This window comes from Capra hircus, chromosome 17 (genome assembly GCF_001704415.2).
Source record: "Capra hircus breed San Clemente chromosome 17, ASM170441v1, whole genome shotgun sequence".
Lineage (NCBI taxonomy): Eukaryota > Metazoa > Chordata > Mammalia > Artiodactyla > Bovidae > Capra > Capra hircus.
This window is the reverse complement of record NC_030824.1, coordinates 6,841,534-6,862,373: the sequence shown is the minus strand read 5'-3', so window position 1 is coordinate 6,862,373 and position 20,840 is coordinate 6,841,534. Positions and strand designations below refer to the sequence as shown.

The following is a 20,840-nucleotide window of genomic DNA, read 5'->3' as shown; positions in this document are numbered from 1 at the left end:
ATATTAATATGTGTTGGAGGAGGTGACATTGGCATGAACTAAGCCCAGTGACACCCATTGAAAATAAAGCCAGTACTTGGGGCTATCACATTTTATAATCAGTGGGTTCACACATACTCTGGGGTTTTTGTGTATTAAAGCATGTGTGTTGCGCCCTTAGGATCAGCGTGGTGTTGAGGAAGGAACACGGGCCCGGGAGGCAGGAGCCGGGCGCTCAGTGCTGGCTCAGTCACTGACTTCTGGTGGGGCCTGGATTCCTCACTCTGTCCTTCTCTGCCGTTTCTCTGTCTGGAACGTGAAAGGCTCTGTATTATATGAAAGCGCCTTTCTGCTTTGGCAGTTCCAGATGATCTCGGAAGTATTTCCTGTCTCCCGTGGCACTCAGTGTTAATATGCTTTCTCATTTGGCTACCCAGGAGTCAGCAAGGGAAATGCTGTTGTTCCTTTTTTCCCTCCTTAGTGCCAACACGTAACTTTGCGAAGGAGGTGCCTGTTTACTCCTGGTTGCTTTTCCACCAAAGGCAAGGCTGAGCCAAGCAAAGAAAAGTAATCCTTGGCCCCTGTAGACAGTCCTGTGTCTCAGGAGCTCTTGAAAGGCTCTGCTAGGATGGCAGGGCCTAGCCCAGAGCCCTGGAGTGTCAGATAACACTCCCCTTTCTTTTCTTCCTAAGACCCTGTCCCTTAACTACTTACTACCCGTGCTTTTAGAAAATAGAACTCTGTTCCACATTGTCAGGAAACCTACATTTCTGCAGGCTTCGTAGGGCCAACTGCCCCCGGATATCTGTTTCCTTTTAATTTTGGTTTAATAGTATATATTTGAATGAGGATCATAAGTTTTACGTTTTCACAGTGATGGTTCATTGTTGGATGTGCGCAGTTGGTTAGATGTGCATGTGATCAGTTGGTCTGATCGTCTGTAATCTCTGTCCTCCAGGAGTGCTGTGTCTACCTTTTGTTGTGGTCAGTTTCCTTCCACCCTCCCCCCACTCCCCTGGAGATTTCTGGTGCTGAGATGGTTGTCTCCCCTTTAGAAGGGCAGCCTTGAAGGAGGAAAACACTCAGGACCCTGAGTGCATGTTGAACCCTTGATCCTGAACAGGATTCTGCCCTGGAAAAGAGGTCCTGCGACTTCAGTGTCTTGGCAACTTTGAAAAAGTTTTATAACGAGGTGCTGCTTTTGTTTAAAGGGAAGGGAAAACCAAATTCCCACATGTAATATGAAGCGATGCTTGAAATGAAGATTGCAGGAAATGATGCTCTGGGTGTGTGTTGGACTCCTGTGTGTGAGGATGGCAGTCTAGGATTTCTCTAAACATGAACCTAAGGAGATGCGTATGCTTTTAAATAACTATCTCAGAGATTTCTGGTAATGTGTGTCGCCCCCTGCTCCCCACCCGCCATGTCCTCCCCCCATGACCTCTGCCGCTGCAGTTTTTACCCCTGGTTATAGTCAGCCAGGCTGGTTTTGGCGGTGTTTTGGGGGTTTTCTGTCCATATTAATATTGAATATGTGTGTATTGATCTTAAGATGTATTGTGACTCTTTCTGAAAGGCTCCCCATTTTAAAACATGGTCCCTGTGAGTTTCTCTTCAAAGTTAGTGTCAGCAGTACACTAACTGGTGTACTGGGACTTATTGTAGCCTCATGAGGCTTGTGGTTAGAGTCTAGGAGAATCATGGTCTCTGTCTTCCAGGACTTTAAAAATGGAAAGAGTATTAGAGACAAATACATTGATGTGTACACAGCAAGAGGTAAGCTTAGGAATGAATATGTTTATTTAAGTGTATTGGTTTATGAGGTTTTTATCCAGAAGATTTTATAGGATTTTAAGGGGTCACTCACTGCCGGGGGAATGTGGAAAGTACTGAGCCCTGAGGTGGGGCAATTTAGATTAGCACACGTGATTCAGGGTTTCTTCCTAATGGTTCCATCAAGCTGCGGCATGCTGTCCTGTCATGACTTCTCAAGGTGTGGCCTAGTACATGTTCTTGTTCTTTGGTCTTGCAGAGGATGAATAATAGCATTCTTGCCGAACAGAAGTTGGCTCTGTGGTTTTGGCCGTGGGGGTTTTTTCCCCACAACTGCACAAGCTGCCATGTCAGAAGCATAAAAGTCTGGCCCGCTGTGCGCTCTACCACGTGGGCCTGAGCAAGCCTTCCTGAGTGTGGGAGCCATACTCAGGACGTGGGACGGAGGCATTGCCTTCCCTCTTGTGAGCCACTGTGGCTTACGTGAGCACGGCAGTGTTTGTGGGTAGGTGTGTGCATGCACGTGTGTACACACACACACACACTAAAGCTGCCGATCACAGAGAACCTGGAAATCCTAACCTGAACAGGGGTTGAGGAAGTTGGTTAGACTTCTTTGCTCGCGATCTCTTATCCACTTGGGTGTAGGATGCAAAGTGGAGGGCTTCTGTCTTCCTTCCTCCCTGGACGGTTCTTACTTGGGAGGATTGACATGATTGCTGATTTCTTCTTCCCAGCAATTGCCTTGGAGAGCAGGTGTGCTCTTGGCCATGCCAGGGTGGATGTGGCTCAGTCTTTGCTAACCTTCTGGGCCTCTGTCTCCTTTCTCCTCTTGCTCCTCTGGTGTAGCTGTGTGCTGCCTTCTTATACATCGGTATGTTTCTCCCATATATTTTATGGGAATCTTTGGGATCTTGCTTTATTTATGTCCGTGAACTATCTTTCCAACTCATTTGTAGCCCTTTACAACTAGAGTTTTGTGAAAGAATTCGGCCCTACAGAAATCATCTCAGTGAATATATTCTTTTTTTTTTTTTTTTTTGAATTTTTTTTTTTGAAATTTTTTTTTTGAAATTTTTTTTTTTTTTTGAATATATTCTTAGTTCTCTCAAGGAATGGACATTGCTAAGCCTTGTAGATGCATAGGAAAGAAATTAATCCACTACATAAGTAGCTGCCGTAGGGCGTTAGGACTGAATTCTTCCATGAACTCAGATTGGCAAGGGCTGCTTTAGAGTACTTTTCTGTCATATTTGTTGAAGAAGAAATTTGTTGAGGAAGAAATCTTGATTGACTGTAGTCAGTATTCTAAGTGCTGCTGCTTGACATTTAGTATCCAGCTCAGCGTTTACCTCTGATTCACTGAGACAGTGGAAATCACACTTTGGATTTCCTTAGCTGCTGTCTCAGGCTGCATCCTCACATTGTCAGGTAATTATACTTTTAGCCAGCTAACAGATAAAGGGAGGGTGATGGGGATGGTGTGTAAGCTGGATGGCTGTCTGTGCAGCAGGGCTCTCCATCGTCTCACTTTACCGACTGTGGCAGCAGCCTCCAGAGTGGCCGCCAGTGGTCCTCACCTCCTCGTGTCACGCCGTCAGGCGGTTTCCTCCCACATTAAATGGAAGTGACCTTTGTCGCCGCTAGGATATGGAGGAATCAATGGAGTGTGGCTTCCGAGACTAGGTCTTAAAAGCATATTGACTTCCACTTTGTTTCTTTTGGAGCTGCTATGTTGTAAAGACCCTCAGTTAGCTTTATGGAGGTCCTTGGGACCGCCTGCCAGTGGCCAGCACTGACTTACCAACCTCGTGAATGTGCCGTCTTGAAGGTGGATCCCTGCAGCCCTGGCTGACACCTTGACTTATGAAAACCCTTATGAAAACCAGCTGGAACCACCCAGATAAGCTGCTTTTGCACTCCTGACCCCACAGAAACTTTGTGAGATGAGAAATATTTATTGTTTTAAGTAGCTAAATTTTAGGATGACTCATTAAGCAGTCGAAGACACTTGGCCAACAAGATCAAACCAGACAGTTCTAAAGGAAATCAACCCAGAATATTCATTGGAAGGACTGATGCTGAAACTGAAGCACCAATACCTTGGCCACTTAATATGAAGAGCCAACTCATTGGAAAAGACCTAATGCTTGGAAAGATTGAGGGCAGGAGGAGAAGGGAGCTGCAGAGGATGAGATGATTGGATGGCATTGTCGACTCAATGGACATGAGTTTGAGCAAACTCCGGGAGGTAGTGAAGGACAGGGAAGCCTAACATGCTGCAGTCCATGGGATCGCAAAGACCTGGACACAACCGAGTGACTGAGCAACAACACTTGAGCAGTAGTGATAACTAAAACACTGTACAGTTGACACTTGAACAACTAGGGTTACAGGCACAGACCCCCAGGCAGCCGAAAATACACATTTAAGGTTACAGCTGGTCCTCTGTATTCATGGTTCTGCATCTGTGGATTCAACCAACTGTGGATCTTGTAGTGCATATTCATTGAAAAAAATTTGCATCCTAAGTGGACCTGCCTAGTTTAAACCCGTATTGTTCAAGGATCAGCTGTATTCTCAGAATATGATGCTTACTTGACTCATAATGTTAGATCACACAATGGGTAAATAAATAACTCAAGATAGTCCTTTGCGTGCATGCTCAGTCACTTTAGTTGTGTCTGACCCTTTGTGACTCTATGGCCTGTAGCCTGCCAGGCTTCTCTGTCCATGGGGTTTCTCCAAGCAGGAATAGTGGCGGGGGTTGCCATGCCCTCCTCCGGGGATCTTCCCAACCCAGCCATCGAACCCATGTCTCTTATGAGGCTCAAAGGCCTTTTGGGTAATTTTAGATACTCTTTCTACCTCTCCTTTAAAAAAAAATCTATGTAGATAAATACATATAGATATATAGGATTCTTTAATAAATCTTAAATGAATATTGAGGGATTGTGTGCAGTAGCAAGAGAAGTTTATGTTAGATGGCAAGATACTTTTATCCTATGTTCTGTGATTTTGTCATAACCCAAAAATGTGTTATAAGGTTATAGTCTGCCTTAGGTGTAACTTCAGATTATGTTATTAATTTTGGGAGAAAACTGTAATGTTAACATAGATGGTGGGACTAAAGGTGATTTTTATTTTCTTCTTTATAATTATCTGTACTTCTTTCAAAATGTTTTATAATGAATTTATTACATGTAAATATTATTTTTAAAAAGCATTATCATTAATATTACCAAAGTGTATACGAAGAGCTAATTGTTTAAACTTTAATGAAAGCTAATTCAGTACTTTAGAAAAATTACATTAATTCATTCACATGCTTATTTATGAGACATTTGAGCACCTGCTCTGCCAGAACATGTGTTGGATTCTTGCTCTTAAAAAGGTTTTGCCAACAGTTGACACTTATCCCTGCAATGGGGAGATATGTTTGTGCCTAAAGGGCTCTTGACACAGCTATGGGAAATGAGTTCTCACCGAGCCTCAGAAGTCAAGGAAGATGTCACAGAGAATATATACAGTCTGTGAAAATAAAGTCTTCCAGGATAGAATACTGGAAGTTGGGTTTCTCCTGAGCATGGGAGCCAGAGGTGAAACAGAAGAGGAGCCCAGCCAACTCACTAAACTCGAGTGAGAAGAGGGGCCTGTCCCCAGGAGGGCAGAGAACCAGGGAGAGCCCTGTCCCTCCTCCCTGCATTGGGAAGACCTTTTCTAATGTTGGAGAAATAGAATGTTTGATTAGGGGGGAGTTAGGAGGAGCTGTAGAACAGCCTTTTGGTAGAAAAATCTCACACTTTTGGGCCATTTTTTCCTTCACTTCCAGTGTAAATAGTGCAGAAGTGGAATTTTCCTTCACCATTATATGGAGGAAAACCAGAGTAAGCATTGCTCTGCATTTTAGGATTATTGTTAAAACTGGATCCATATAGCATCTTTGCACTGTTTCAGCCTCAGAAAGTGGTGGTGATTTCATGTCATATTCACGGCATCAAGAATGTGCTTGGCGGGTCCCATTCATACATCATGTCTTAGTTTTTGCGTACAGCAGGGTTGCTGTCATACACCTGTTCTACAGTTGCAAAAATTGAAACTCAGACCGAGTGACTGCCCAGAGCTCTGAGTTCTTCCATGGATTAGAACTTTGAGTCTCTATTTGATTTGTACATGTATATTTTTGATTAACATTTATTTTTTCCACTGAGGGTGAAAGATGTAAAAAAAATAGAAACCATGGCCCAATTGACACTTAATCCTTTGCATTCTTTCTCTGGGGTTGGAAGGCTTAATAACAAAAAACACTAGCCTGTCAGGGCTCCGATTCTTGCAGCTTGAGAATTGTCTCGAGGTTTGGAAAGTGCTTGGTCTCCACCGTGCTTTGCGCGCAGACAGCGGCTGTGACGGAGTCGCAGCAAGCTCACATCATTGAAGGCTTCCTTTAAGTGCCAGGCATCGTGCTGATAAGTGCCTTCTTTCATGGACTAGTTCAAAAGGAACGGCAGTCTCCCGATGGCGCTTTTCTCTGTGACCCTCAGTCACTGCCAGCACCTGCTGGATTTGCATTGGCTGCGACTCGCCCTGCTGTACGCCGCTGACAGGCAATTTCCATCCCCACAAATAGCGGTGCCCCGTTTTGGAGAGGGCTGGCGATGCCGGTAGCCCTTTGTACAGATGTGGACGTTTGGCACAGGGTAGCTTTGGTATGACGGGCCAGAGCATTTACGCAGGGCCAGTGTCCTGATGTGTCCTGGGATGCCCATTTACTGCCTCCTGAAGTAGATGCTGCCTCCTGCCCTGAGCACCTTAACCGTTGATGGTACGGACAACTGTGAAGGGCCAGGGGGTGGGGGCCGGCAGTGGCGGTGGCGGTGGCAGGCACCAGGTGCAGAACAATGACTTCCAAACTGTGTCCCGAGCTGCTGGCCCCAGGAGCGCCGCACGGCCTCATTACCACATGAAGCGCCGCAGAAGGACCTTTGCATTTTCTCCCAGTGACTGTTGGGGGGCCGGGGGGACACCCTCCTCACCCCCAGTTATTAACAATGGAGCACAAAGTCCTGGCAGAAGGAACCTCACCGTGTACCCGGGGGCTATTTTTGATTATAGCAAGTGGCTATGTCTCAGCATATGCCCTGGCAGATGACGCCGCACCCCCCCCCCCACCCCGCCCCTGATCCTCCACCCTCCCCTGGAGATGAGCAGGCAGCCTGTCCTTTGTGCGTTTCCTTGGCTGGCCTCTGGCGCTGCTGCAGTTCACTGATATGTCCACAGCAGCCGGCCCGCAGGCCTGACAGGCTCTGACAGTGGTTTTTACCATATATGGCCATCAGAGCTCTGGGGCTGTCAGCCGGCCAGCATCGTTTCCTTCCTTTGCTTTGATTGGCTGCGCAGCGGGCTTGGAGAATGGTGGGATCTGGGAGTCTGTGGTGAGGGGAAGCCACTGAGTCAAGTGCAAAGAACGTTTAACTCTTTCCTGGTTTTCTGGAGCCTGTGAGCCCGGGCTGAGCACACAGGCAGTGCTGCTGGCAGAAGCCTCTGTGTATAAACGTGATGATGATCCCACGTCGGGCACGCAGTGAGGAGCAGGTTTCTACATACCAATTACGCTACTAAAATAGACCCCAGGTGCCGTAGACACATTCCTGCCATCCCTGCTTGTCCAGAAGCGTCTTTATAACCATATGTAGTAGACATTCTGCTCGCGCCAAGCTGAATTCTGCGCTGACTGGGGGTGGGGCCTGAGCTGAGTCCAGGCTGAGCCGGAGGGCAGTGATGAGCACGTGTTGGCCTTCTCAGAGGAGCGGGGACTTGGGTTTCCTTTCTGGCTGAGCTGTAAGTCGGGAGTAAATGATACAGGCTACTGAATTGGGTCTCTGCTCTGGTGCTCCTGCTTGTTTACAACCACTGCAAGATGTCAGCTGCCTTGGCCATGCAGCCCAAAGCATTTGCCTAAAGAAAGAAAGGAAAAAAAAGAGCTGTGATATTTTTCTGGTTTTCATCCCCACTTCAAGGAAGGATGGGTTTCTGCTCTAAGGCCTGTGGGTAAACCAGTGCAGAGCTGGGATTGAAAGGGGTGGTTCTGGGGCTTTTCCTCATTCATGGAGGGTCCTGTGGGAGGAACCCCCAGGGTCAGGGAGATGACACTCAGGACAGGGGTTCGGCAACCAGTTCCTGTCCTTTCTGAGTGGATATTGAATACTTTGTTTTAGTTTCCTGTAGTTGCTCTTACATTGATGGCTCTTTTGCTCTCCAGCTTTTCCTTTCAAGCTGAACTGTGTTTTGACTCATTTCTGCTTCGTCATGGGTTCCTAGTTTTTCTTTGTTCTCAGACCAGAGGTGGCATATGGAATTATCTGTCTGCAGTGATGAGTTTCGCTTTATGAATCTTCTGTTACATCGAGCAGTTAAGAGATAGGCCTCTCCGTTTGCTGTCGTATATTTAGGCGTGGCTGAGCCAGGACATGCCAGCTCTTCCACCTTTCTGCTTTTGGATGATAAAATAGCCATAGTTTTACAGTAACTGCTCCCAGATTCTTCATGGACTTTTAAGATGGTCTCCTCTCTCTTCATCCCAGTTTTTAAAGAGGACATGCGGTGCCAGAATGGTTTGCTTGGCATTTTCACTTGTGCCCATAGAGACTGTTCCTTTTTGCTCACAGGCAGGTGAGGGCCCCACACCATGCCTGGCGGCTGTGATGGCCGGCTTACTTTCCAGCGCCCGGTAACCCAATCTGTGTGTGCTCTTCCTGAGCCCCTCCTCTCAGCTCCACCTTAAGGTTAGCGTTTCTGGTTCCCTTAAGGTAAAACCTCCTCAGAATGTTCCATTCCTGGGCCATGAAGGAGCTGTCACTCTTGGTCACCGCCTGTCTGCAGGCCCTGTGCGGTGTGCATTGGCCTTCCCAGTCAGCTGCTAGGCGCCCAGCCTTGCCCCATGGACCATTCTCCCCTGCACCACCCCCCGCCCCTACCCCCACCCCAACCAGTCACTGTAGCTCCTTCCTGTGGAGGAGCAGGGCCTGAAGAGATTTCAATAGAACGCATATCCACATAAATAATACTGCTTGAAGAAAAAGGAAGTTGAAAAAAAGAAGAAAAACCCACTTCAATAGTTACCCTTTTTTGACTCCTTTGAACTCTGCACAGTGTGAATGGAGGCCTTATGCCCAGGCTCTGCAAACTTTTCATTTGCGTCCAAGCACATGTTTGACTTACCATTCTCCTTGCAGAGAATGAGTTTTGAGGGAATTATTCCAAGGCTGGTGGTGAGAGACGATCCGTGCCTCTGAAAAGATCTTCTGATGTATCAACAGTATGATAGTTACTGAACTTTGGACACGTCAAGTGATTTTGATCAGCATTTTTCCCTAAAATGAAAACCTGTATGAATATTAAGTAGGGATGAACAGTTTGGAAAAATCTTTGTTCCTTGAGCCAGGGTATGGGGGGAAGCTGTTTGGGCCTTACATCTGAGAATGGTGTAACCAGTCCAGATAATAAACTCAGATTATCATAATGAATTATAAAATGGCCGAATTATAAGAAGACTGCAGATGAGAAGTTTGGAGGGAAGTCCTGGGAGCTGCCTGTACTGGACTGACTGAGGGAGACTGCCGAGGAAGCAGGCAGAACCCACCCGGAACAGCTTGCATGTCTGACTGAATCCAGAGTGTAGACTAGGACATAGTGTGTGGAATACCCTCAGCATCTTAAGTGGGAATATCTGATTTGAATGATGGAACTAACATGTGTCACTTTTTGACACCATGGGAGTTTTGTTTTGTTTTGTTTTTTAAACTTTACAGAAACATGTTGGTTGTGAGAAAGAATAAGCCTGCCAGGTAAAGTGTTGTGTGGCTTTTCCCGAAGGTCGCTTTTAGAAGTAACCAGTAATTATTAGATTGAGCCTCCTTGGCACCAGTTTGGTAGCATCTTCAATTTAATATTGAGCAAGCTAATGTGTGGATTGAAAGCAGTTACCATGTCAGGCGGTCTGTCTTAAATGAAGAAAGTCATCCTAAATGATTAATGCAACGGTCTTATGGAAGCGTTCCAGAGTTGTATTTTGAGACTTTGGGAGGGTGAAATGTCTGCACCTGTAAAATACACCATTAGCTTCCTTGAAAATACCTCCCAGAGTGGAACTCCTTTATAGAAGCGTCTGTGACAAGACTTCTGTATGTGTCTGTTTCGTATGTATCAGAAGTGCTTTGATTGCATGGTAGTGTCTTCAATGAAGGTGATGAGTGCACTTCCTAAACATGGATTCTTTTTTGAAAGGAGATATGACAGGTAAGGTCAGGAAGATCCTCTGGAGAAAGGAATGGCGATCCATTCCGGTACTCTTGCCTGGGGAATCCCACGAACGGAGGAGCCTGGCAGGCTACAGACCGTGGGGTTGCAAAGAGTTGGACATGACTGAGCGACTAACACTCCACTCTATGACACATAAGTAAGACACACTGTTAGATGTAAGTGGAAGCAGTTGTGGTTTCCTATTCAAGCTAATGGGAAATACGTTTGCAATTAGAAATATTTTGAAGAGTTATGTGGAACTTGCTATGCCTAAGGAGGAATGTTTTTGCCAACTTATTTAAAATTGCATTCCTTCCTAGAGCAGTTTTACAAAGATATATTTACTAATGCTTAAATTTTGATTGTTCACCACCCCCCCCAAAAGAGACAGGAAGGCCTATGGGAGGAAAGTGTTCCCAAACTCTGTGGGTTTATTGAAGCAGCAGTCTCCAGGAGCTGTGCTGAGGCTTGTAGCCACTTTGAAATATTTGAGGACTTTTCCCAAACCCAGAGTAAATGACAGCGCCAGTGTCCTGGTGGTTCTCAGCTACCAGGAGTGCTGGCTGGAACCTGTCGGAACCGTCAGCCTCAGCCTGGGCCACCACGTGGAAACTGCTGTCCCAGCTGTCCCTGGTGCCAGCCGCAAACGCACTTTGGAGAGCCATTTACCCGGGACTCATATTGCTGGGTCTCCGGCAGGCCGCTGAGTCCTTTAGGTAATAATAGTCTGTAAGCCAGTGCTCTGACCTGTTTCACTGATACGTCCCACAAGTGTAGGCATGGGGTCTGAGCCAGAGCCTTTGGGAACCTTGGTGTTGGTCATTTTCTCCACTTGAGTTGACTTGCTAGTAATTCTCATCACTTGGAGTTTTAGCTGGAGAGGTACAATAGAAGTTGTTCTATGGCATGTGATGGGGATAACTAGTAAATAATCAGTATATTTAAACAATTATTCAAAGCAGGAAATTTATATCTGACTGGCTAGTCTCAGCTAAGCTTTGAATTCCATGCTAGCAAAGTAGTAATATTCTAGATGATGTAACTGAGGTGACGCATCCTTAATGAAACAGTGGACTGATTTGTTAGGAAATGAAATTATTCTATATATAAGCCTTGGTAAATTGATGAGTAGTTCTTAAATCGCTGTTTAGCCAGAGACGATACTTTAAAAGCAGTTATTAAGTTCTTGTCAGTCTTCCTTCCATCCTCTGCATTCATTTAAATTTGCTGCTTAGATGTGCAGGTAAGCCATGTTGTCACCATGACTTGTAGTCATGTCTTTCTGAATGGCCCTTCACAATCTAGAATTAGACATGGATTCCTCAGTTTATTCACTGGATGATAAATGAGGATGTATCATGATTATGAATGAGAAGTGCATTCTCATTAGGTCCAGGCGCAGAAGGACTTTGTTAAATGATATGCCCTCATCTTTACCATATAAGGCCGTTATTGTATAGTTTCCTTCAGTTTCCAGGGACTTGAGCTCTCAGCAGTTTGTAATTGCCCAGCTCCGCCCTTTAAAGATACATACTCATGGGTGAAATATGTTGTTGTGCTTTGGGTTTGATTTTATTGCGGGTAAGAAACTATTTGGATGTGCAAGCCCTTGGAATCAAGGGCTGATGCTTGACTGTGTTTGGAGAGCATCCTGCGTGTGAAACCATCAGTGCACATTGAAAACAGCAGTGTTTCTCACACGTTCAGCCTCGTGTTCCTTTATCACTACCAGACATTGAGTCTATTCCCTTCCTGCCGTGCTGCAGAAGGATGTGACTTTCCCTGCTTTATTTGTTATAAGGATTTAGGGCGATGTTATAACCAGAGGAAGCAGCTGTTTGCAGGGTATCATTTTTGATTAACTTTGGGTTTCTGATGACCAGCTCCCAATAATTTCCACTTTACTCATGCCTTTTTCACAACCTCATGGCAAAGTGGAAATTGTCTTTCCCTGTAGAAACCTTGTAGGATTGTCAGTGATATTTTCGATCTGTGCTTCTTGGCTTTCTCTGTTGCTATTTTTTTATCTAGAAAATGGGAATAATAGAGTTGCTGTATCATGCAGGTAGTTGTGATAATGCAGATAAAAGATCTTCATACAGTTCTTAGCATGTAATGTAAGTCTTCTGAAAGCACTAGTGATTTTTATTACTGATTTTTTTAATAGAAAAGAGGGAAATAAGTGGCACTTGTCCTTTAAATGACATCCAAGTCCCTGTGAAAATGTTGGGTCCTTTAGTACTTTTATGCTGTAGACTTGTTGGAGCTGAGTTGAGAATGCAGAAATGCTTCTTACTTCTTACTGTTCTCAGGTACCTTATTAACTTTTGGCCAGGGTTGTGTAATTTTAACCTAAAAAAGAAAAGTCATTTAGTAAGCTTCTGAGTATATAAGAACAATTAGTTCCCTGGTGGCTCAGCCAGTAAAGAGTTAGCCTGCAATGTAGATCTGGGTTCAGTCCCTGGATCAGGAAGATCCCCTGGAGAAGGGCATGGCAACCCACTCTAGTATTCTTGCCTGGAGAATCCCCATGGACAGAGGAGCCTGGTGGGCTACAGTTCATGGGGTTGCAAAGAGTTGGATAGGACTGAGCAATTGAGCACGCACAGCACAGCATTAATGTACTCCCAGATTCCCCTCAAGATTGCTGTATACCTAAGAAAAAGCTCTTCTTAGCCCAGATTGAAAAAAAATATTTGGTGTCCTTAGCTTTTGAGAGCTTAGTGACTGTCCTCTACCATTAAGAATGCCACAAGTGGTTTGCTAGGGAGAGCCCCCGAATGCAGACACCCTGAGATCAAATAAAACAATTCAGGTAGAAAAATTTTCTAAAGTTAAACATTTTTTTTAAATGTAAATTAATAACAGTGCATTAGTGTGTTTCTCAACTTTATTATATTTTAATTATTTTTAAAACTAGGAAACAAGTCATACATAATAGAACACTCCTGTGCTCACCCACGAGATTAAACAGATGTTAAAATTTTGCCATGTTTGTTTCATCTCTGTTTTTGAAAAACAGTAAAGCATAACAGATGTAGCTAAAACACCATTCCCCTTTTCATCTTTTTTTCTTCCCCAGAGGAATCATCTTCTCGAAGTTGCTGTGTATCATAAGTTTGTACTTTTATTACATGTACTGCTGCTGCCGCTGCTGCGTCACTTCAGTCGTGTCTGACTCTCTGCGACCCCATAGATGGCAGCCCACCAGGCTCCCCCGTCCCTGGGATTCTCCAGGCAAGAACACTGGAGTGGGTTGCCATGTACATATACCTATAACACAGACTATTATTTTCTATATGTTAAACTTTTATGTAAGTGATGCTTACTTATTCTTATACCAAAGGACAGTTAAATTGCTTCTGCTTTTTTCACTGTTTCCAACAGTGCTGCCATGAATACCCTTCTTGTGCGAAATATGGGACAGACCATGTAGAAGTGGTATTGCTGAGGGGTGGGCATCTTCCACTCCAGTTGTTTCCAGGCTGCTCTCAAAGGAATTGCAGCAGGTTACTCTCCTGGGTGCAGTTTTTATGAGTTCCCCTTTCCCAACATCTTTGCTAGCACTTGTATTTAGATTTCTAAATTCTTGCCAGTTTTAATAGGGGTCAAATATTATTACCTTATTTTATTTTATTTTAATATTATCAATTTTATTTAATGGTGATTCACTACATATCAATCACTCTACTAGGTGACTTAAACTTTTTTTTTTTTACTTTATAATACTGTATTGGTTTTGCCATACATTGACATGAATCCGCCATGTGTACCTGAGTTCCCAGTCCTAAACCCCCCTCCCACCACCCTCCCCATATCATCTCTCTGGGTCATCCCAGTACACCAGCCCCAAGCATCCTGTATCCTGTATCGAACCTAGACTGGTGATTAATTTCTTACATGATAGTATACATGTTTTAATGCCATTCTCCCAAATCATCCCACCCTCTCCCTCTTCCACAGAGTCCAAAAGTCTGTTCTATACATCTGTGTCTCTTTTGCTGTCTTGCATACAGGGTTATCATTACCATCTTTCTAAATTCCATAAATATGTGTTAGTATACTGTATTGGTGTTTTTCTTTCTGGCTTACTTCACTCTGTATAATCAGCTCCAGTTTCATCCACCTCATTAGAACTGATTCAAATGTATTCTTTTTAATGGCTGAGTAATACTCCATTGTGTATATGTACCACAGCTTTCTTATCCATTCGTCTGCTGATGGACATCTAGGTTGCTTCCATGTCCTGGCTATTATAAACAGTGCTGCGATGAACATTGGGGTACACGTGTCTCTTTTAATTCTGGTTTCCTCAGTGTGTATGTCCAGCAGTGGGATTGCTGGGTCATAAGGCAGTTCTATTTCCAGTTTTCTAAGGAATCTCCACACTGTTCTCGATAGTGGCTGTACTAGTTTGCATTCCCACCAACAGTGTAAGAGGGTTCCCTTTTCTCCACACCCTCTGCAGCATTTATTGCTTGTAGACTTTTGGATCGCAGCCATTCTGACTGGTGTGAAATGGTACCTCATTGTGGTCTTGATTTGCATTTCTCTGATAATGAGTGATGTTGAGCATCTTTTCATGTGTTTGTTAGCCATCCGTATGTCTTCTTTGGAGAGATATCTATTTAGTCCTTTGGCCCATTTTTTGATTGGGTCATTTATTTTTCTGGAATTGAGCTGCATAAGTTGTTTGTATATTTTTGAGATTAGTTGTTTGTCAGTTGCTTCATTTGCTATTATTTTCTCCCATTCCGAAGGCTGTCTTTTCACCTTGCTTATAGTTTCCTTTGTTATGCAGAAGCTTTTAATTTTAATTAGATCCCATTTGTTTATTTTTGCTTTTATTTCCAGTATTCTGGGAGGTGGATCATAGAGGATCCTGCTGTGACTTATGTTGGAGAGTGTTTTGCCTATGTTCTCCTCTAGGAGTTTTATAGTTTCTGGTCTTACGTTTAGATCTTTAATCCATTTTGAGTTTATTTTTTGTGAATGGTGTTAGAAAGTGTTCTAGTTTCATTTTTTTTATAAGTGGTTGACCAGTTTTCCCAGCACCACTTGTTAAAGAGGTTGTCTTTAATCCATTGTATATTCTTGCCTCCTTTGTCGAAGATACGGTGTCCATAGGTGTGTGGATTTATCTCTGGGCTTTCTATTTTGTTCCATTGATCTATAGTTCTGTCTTTGTGCTAGTACCATACTGTCTTGATGACTGTGACTTTGTAGCAGAGCCTGAAGTCAGGCAGGTTGATTCCTCCAGTTCCATTCTTCTTTCTCAAGATTGCTTTGGCTCTTCGAGGTTTTTTGTATTTCCATACAAATTGTGAAATTATTTGTTCTAGCTCTGTGAAAAATATCGCTGATAGCTTGATAGGGATTGCATTGAATCTGTAGATTGCTTTGGGTAGTATACTCATTTTCACTGTATTGATTCTTCCGATCCATGAACATGGTATATTTCTCCATCTATTATGTCATCTTTGATTTCTTCCATCCATGTTTTATAGTTTTCTATATATAGATCTTTAGTTTCTTTAGGTAGATATATTCCTAAGTATTTTATTCTTTTCGTTGCAATGGTGAATGGAATTGTTTCCTTAATTTCTTTTTCTACTTTCTCATTATTAGTGTATAAGAATGCAAGGGATTTCTGTGTGTTGATTTTTATATCCTGCAACTTTACTATATTCATTGATTAGCTCTAGTAATTTTCTGGTGGAGTCTTTAGGATTTTCTATGTAGATGATCATGTCGTCTGCAAACAGTGAGAGTTTTACTTCTTCTTTTCCAATTTGGATTCCTTTTATTTCTTTTTCTGCTCTGATTGCTGTGGCCAAAACTTCCAGAGCTATGTTGAATAGTAGTGGTGAAAGTGGGCACTCTTGTCTTGTTCCTGACTTTAAGGGAAATGCTTTCAATTTTTCACCATTGAGGATAATGTTTGCTGTGGGTTTGTCATATATAGCTTTTATTATGTTGAGGTATGTTCCTTCTATTCCTGCTTTCTGGAGAGTTTTTATCATAAATGGATGTTGAATTTTGTCAAAGGCTTTCCCTGCATCTATTGAGATAATCATATGGCTTTTATTTTTCAATTTGTTAATGTGGTGAATTACATTGATTGATTTGCGGATATTGAAGAATCCTTGCATCCCTGGGATAAAGCCCACTTGGTCATGGTGTATGATCTTTTTATTTTTATTTATTTATTTATTTATTTATTTTTTCACCCTGCGAGAAATAACATCACTTTATTTTAACTGAAGTTAAGGACAAAAGCTGGCCACATTCAAGAGTTTAACAGGCCTCCTCCAGATGGCTGAAAAATATGGAACGCTTCACGAATTTGCGTGTCATCCTTGCGCAGGGGCCATGCTAATCTTCTCTGTATCGTTCCAATTTTAGTATATGTGCTGCCGAAGCGAGCACTGTATGATCTTTTTAATGTGTTGTTGGATTCTGATTGCTAGAATTTTGTTAAGGATTTTTGCATCTATGTTCATCAGTGATATTGGCCTGTAGTTTTCTTTTTTTGTGGCATCTTTGTCTGGTTTTGGTATTAGGTTGATGGTGGCCTCATAGAATGAGTTTGGAAGTTTACCTTCCTCTGCAATTTTCTGGAAGAGTTTGAGTAGGATAGGTGTTAGCTCTTCTCTAAATTGTTGGTAGAATTCACCTGTGAAGCCGTCTGGGCCTGGGCTTTGTTACCTTATTTTAATTTGCAGTCCCCTGATTACCAGTGAAATGCAGTGCTTTCCATACATCTGTTGGCTTTTCAGGCTTCCTTCCCTGTGGATCCTTGTTCCTGTCATTTGCCCCTTATTCTATTAAAGTGTTGTTGATTTTGTCAGATACACATTTTATGTATACATGCATATAATAGTGTACAAATACAGATGTAAATATTAAATCTCCCATTCTGCAACATATCTTTTTACTTATGTTTTTTGTGAACAACCTACACTGCTGAATTTAGTTTACATTTTTCCCCCATTTTGAGGGATATTTGCATCAATATTTATGTCCTGTAGGTTTCCTTCATGTCAGGTGGTACATTCCTTAGGTTATGGGTTCAGCAGTGTGCCTTGATTTTCTGTTCTCTGGGAATGTTGGTTGGATAAAACTCATCTGTACAGCCATCCAGGTCTGTTACGTTTGGAGTTTACTGACTGATTGGTTTTGAGTGGGCAGTGATATATGGAGTTTACAGTGCTGGTTCTTTTAGGGTTCTGGGTCTGTCTAGGTTTCCTGTTTATTGAAAAACTTTTGATACATCACATATTTTCTAGGAGATGGCTTATTTTTTCTGGAATTTTAAGATTTGTTTTAGCTATATTCCACAAGTTTTGATATGGCATGTATTTACTGACCAGTTTTAACCTTTTTCTTACACTTTCACTTTTCTTTTTTTAACCTTTTTCTATTGGCTATTGGCCAGTTTTGATTTTCTATGTGAATTATTGAGTAATTCAGATGCATTGGAGATTTTTGGTTTATATTTTTCTGTTAATTTTTAATTGTATTGCATTGTACTCAGAACATGCACTTTAGGATATTGATTCCTTTGTATTTTTTGAGATTTATTTTGTGGTATCCTAATTGGTTATGTTAAAAATAAATATTTAATGTGTGTTTGGAAACGATGTTAATATGTGCCTTGTCTTACCTCTGTTGCAGTTACTCATAATTACTGCTGTTCTATACAGTCAGTGCTCATTTACACTGATCACATTTACCAGTTTTTTTGCTCACTGCTTGATTTGGGATCCCAGCTCTTTCTTTTGGTTAACTTTTATTTCCTGAAATAAGCCCTTGAAATTAATTCTTTGAAATTATCTTTGAAATAAGTCCAAGAACTTAATTCTTTCCATAAGAGTCTTTAAATGCTAAGTTTTCAGTATCTTTTTGTTTAAAATGTCCCATTTTTTTGGCCATCCATCACTTTTGAATGACAGTTTATCTGGGTATAGAATGCACAGGTGGTTGTTTTTCTTAGCATTTCCAAGATATTTTCCCCACATCTTTGTTTCTGTACTTGCTTTTGAGAAGTCTGCCCACAGTTGACCTGGTCACGCTCTCTCCAAGTAATTTGTCTCTTCTCTCTGGCTGCTTTTGTTTGAGATTTTGTCTTTGTTTTCGGTGTTTTGGAATTGCACTAGGATGTGAATAAATGTGGGTTTGTTTTCAGTTGTTCTCCTTGGGACTTGTGCCTCTTCAATCTGAAGACTTCACCTTCAGTTAAACCGGAAAAATCCTCCGCGTGCATCTCCTCAGGTCTTGCCTTTCCTGCACCCCCTCCTTCTGCAATGCCTGCTGCAGTGTGTATCAGATCCCACCGTGGGGTTCATGTCTCAGAATGTTTTAAATTACAAAATATCACACATTCAAGAGAGTAACTACTATATAGTTTAAATAATGATAATAGTGCATAATATAACGATAATAATATTAGGAAACAAACACAAGTGAGTTCACCGCCAGCACCTTGAGCAGTAGACTGTTACCTGGGGCAGGAGCTCCGGGGAGGAGCACTCACAGGGAGAGTCAGGTTGAAAACTCCTGGCTGAGGTGCTTGGTGACAGTTCCTTCTTTATGGAAGGGTATGGTCAGGGATGTTGATAGAGTGGGTTCCAGCAGTTGAATTCTGGCAGCATTGCTGGGACAGTACCGCGTGCTTTCCCTTGATTGTGTCAGTCAGTTCTCACATCAGTTCTGGAAGAAAGAACTCGAGGGTTCTCGTTTTACAGGTGAGGAACTGAGGCCTGGCCAGGGCCTCAGGGAGAAAAAGGCAGTGCCACACCCCAGCCCTGGCACCTGGTCCCTGACTTTGCTGCTCTGTGGCCCGTCAGTGACCCACGTGGCTTCTCATATATGACCCAGGTTCTCTATAATACTGATTCAGGACACCCACACTCTGGGTTGAATTAGTTTTGCAAGAGAAAGGGGCAGTGTGTGAAAAAACCCAGGCTTCAGGTCTGTAGTCTGGTCCATCTTCACCCCTCAGCTGAGAACTCAGCTTTCTCCGCAGAAAACCCTCCCAGAGACTAAGGTGTCTAAGCCGACACCTCTGGTTGAGCGTCCTCCTGCGTCCCTGCCTCCGGGCCTCCTGCTGCCGCGCATCTCGTGCTGCGCTGTAACCAGAGCTCTAGATGGACTCCACGCTCGGCCAGGCCAGGCCTCCCTGCTTACCTCTGTCTCCAACACTCAGCTCAGTGTCTGGCCCAAATTGCACAGATAACACATTTGTAACTCTTAATGATGGAGTAAGTTAATAAGTTATGCAGGAAAAACTAGTAATAAGTGCCAGTTTTTCATTGAGTGTTTACTGTATTCTAGTACTATAATTTTTTTATAGATGTTATATAGATCATTGTAATGCTGGGCTATGATTTACCTCATTTCTCATTTCCTCTTCATGGTACTCCTCCTAGGTAAGTATTATTATTACTCATTTCACAGGTGATGAGCTGAAGCTTAGAGAAATTACTTGTCTGAGATCATATGCTATTTAACCAAGAGAGCCTGGGTTTGAACCCATCTCTCTCTGACTCTGAGCCTGTGATCTCTGCTTTAGCACACTGCTTCCCTGGAGATTTCCATAGTCAGTGAAGAAATCCAAATTTACTGATCTTAAACATTTTCCAAAAAGCCTGCTCCTGTGTTGTGACACTTGGCCATAACAGGAGAGGTTGGTTTACACTGTGGTGATCCCTTTCTGTCCACCTGTGTTTAGCACATGTAGAAGGACCTCAGAAAGGACTGGCACTAACCTTTTAAAAAGGAGCTAGCTTTTATGTACCTGTTGTTGTAAGAGCATTTGTCTTAGTTAACACGGGATTGGTCCAATAAGCCACATTGGCTTGTTAGGTTCAAGTGTGTAACATGAGCACATTGTGATGGTTGCTATGACCAATCTTAAAAGTTGTGTTCTTAATGAGATGTGGATCTGGGTAGTGCCTGAGTGCTATAGTGGTAAATTAGAAGGCCCAGCTGGCATTTCTGTTGATTGAAGACAGCAGAGACCTTGGCACATCCTATGTCCTTCAGCCCCTGAGCACTGGTGAAAGCTTTTCTTTGTATTACCGTCACTTGCTTGCTCACAGTGCCATCCACTTCCAGAGCTGTTAATTTGTATATATTCAAGGGTATTAGCTTATTATATTAAAGGTTATATTTTACGCTTTGAGTAATACTAGGTTTTTTTTTCTAAACAGTAGAAACACCTATAATTTACAATTCAGTTATTTGTTAGAATTGTGTTTTGGTAAAAAGTTTTTCTATTTTCCTGTGTCTCTTTATGCCATTGATTAATTAAATCTCTGGTTCTGGAAATGTAGCTCCTTTGTTTGATAGAGCGTCCTCAGTAGTAACTTGGAGAAGGCAATGGCACCCCACTCCAGTACTCTTGCTGGAAAACCCCATGGACGGAGGAGCCTGGAAGGCTGCAGTCCATGGGGTCGCGAAGAGTCAGACACGACTGAGCGACTTCACTTTCACTTTTCACTTTCATGCATTGGAAAAGGAAATGGCAACCCACTCCAGTGTTCTTGCCTGGAGAATCCCAGGGACGGGAGGAGCCTGGTGGGCTGCTGTCCGTGGGGTTGCACAGAGTCAGACACGACTGAAGTGACTTAGTAGCAGCAGCAGCAGCAGTAGTAACTATTTCTAGAAATGCAAGTTGACAGTTCTTATTGGTTGATGTTGGCTGATCTGAATGACCATGATCATTGGTAGAGTGTTGAGAGTTCAGGGTAGAGGTAATAAAGGAAAAATGGATCTGAGAAAGCATA

At 43.0% G+C, this 20,840-nt stretch overlaps 1 protein-coding gene across 2 annotated transcripts in view; it reads left to right on the top strand.

Annotated features, from left to right (window-relative positions):
- The window catches only part of CORO1C (coronin 1C), a 78,888-nt gene that overhangs the window by 29,602 nt on the left and 28,446 nt on the right, over positions 1-20,840 (top strand). The window lies entirely within an intron of this gene.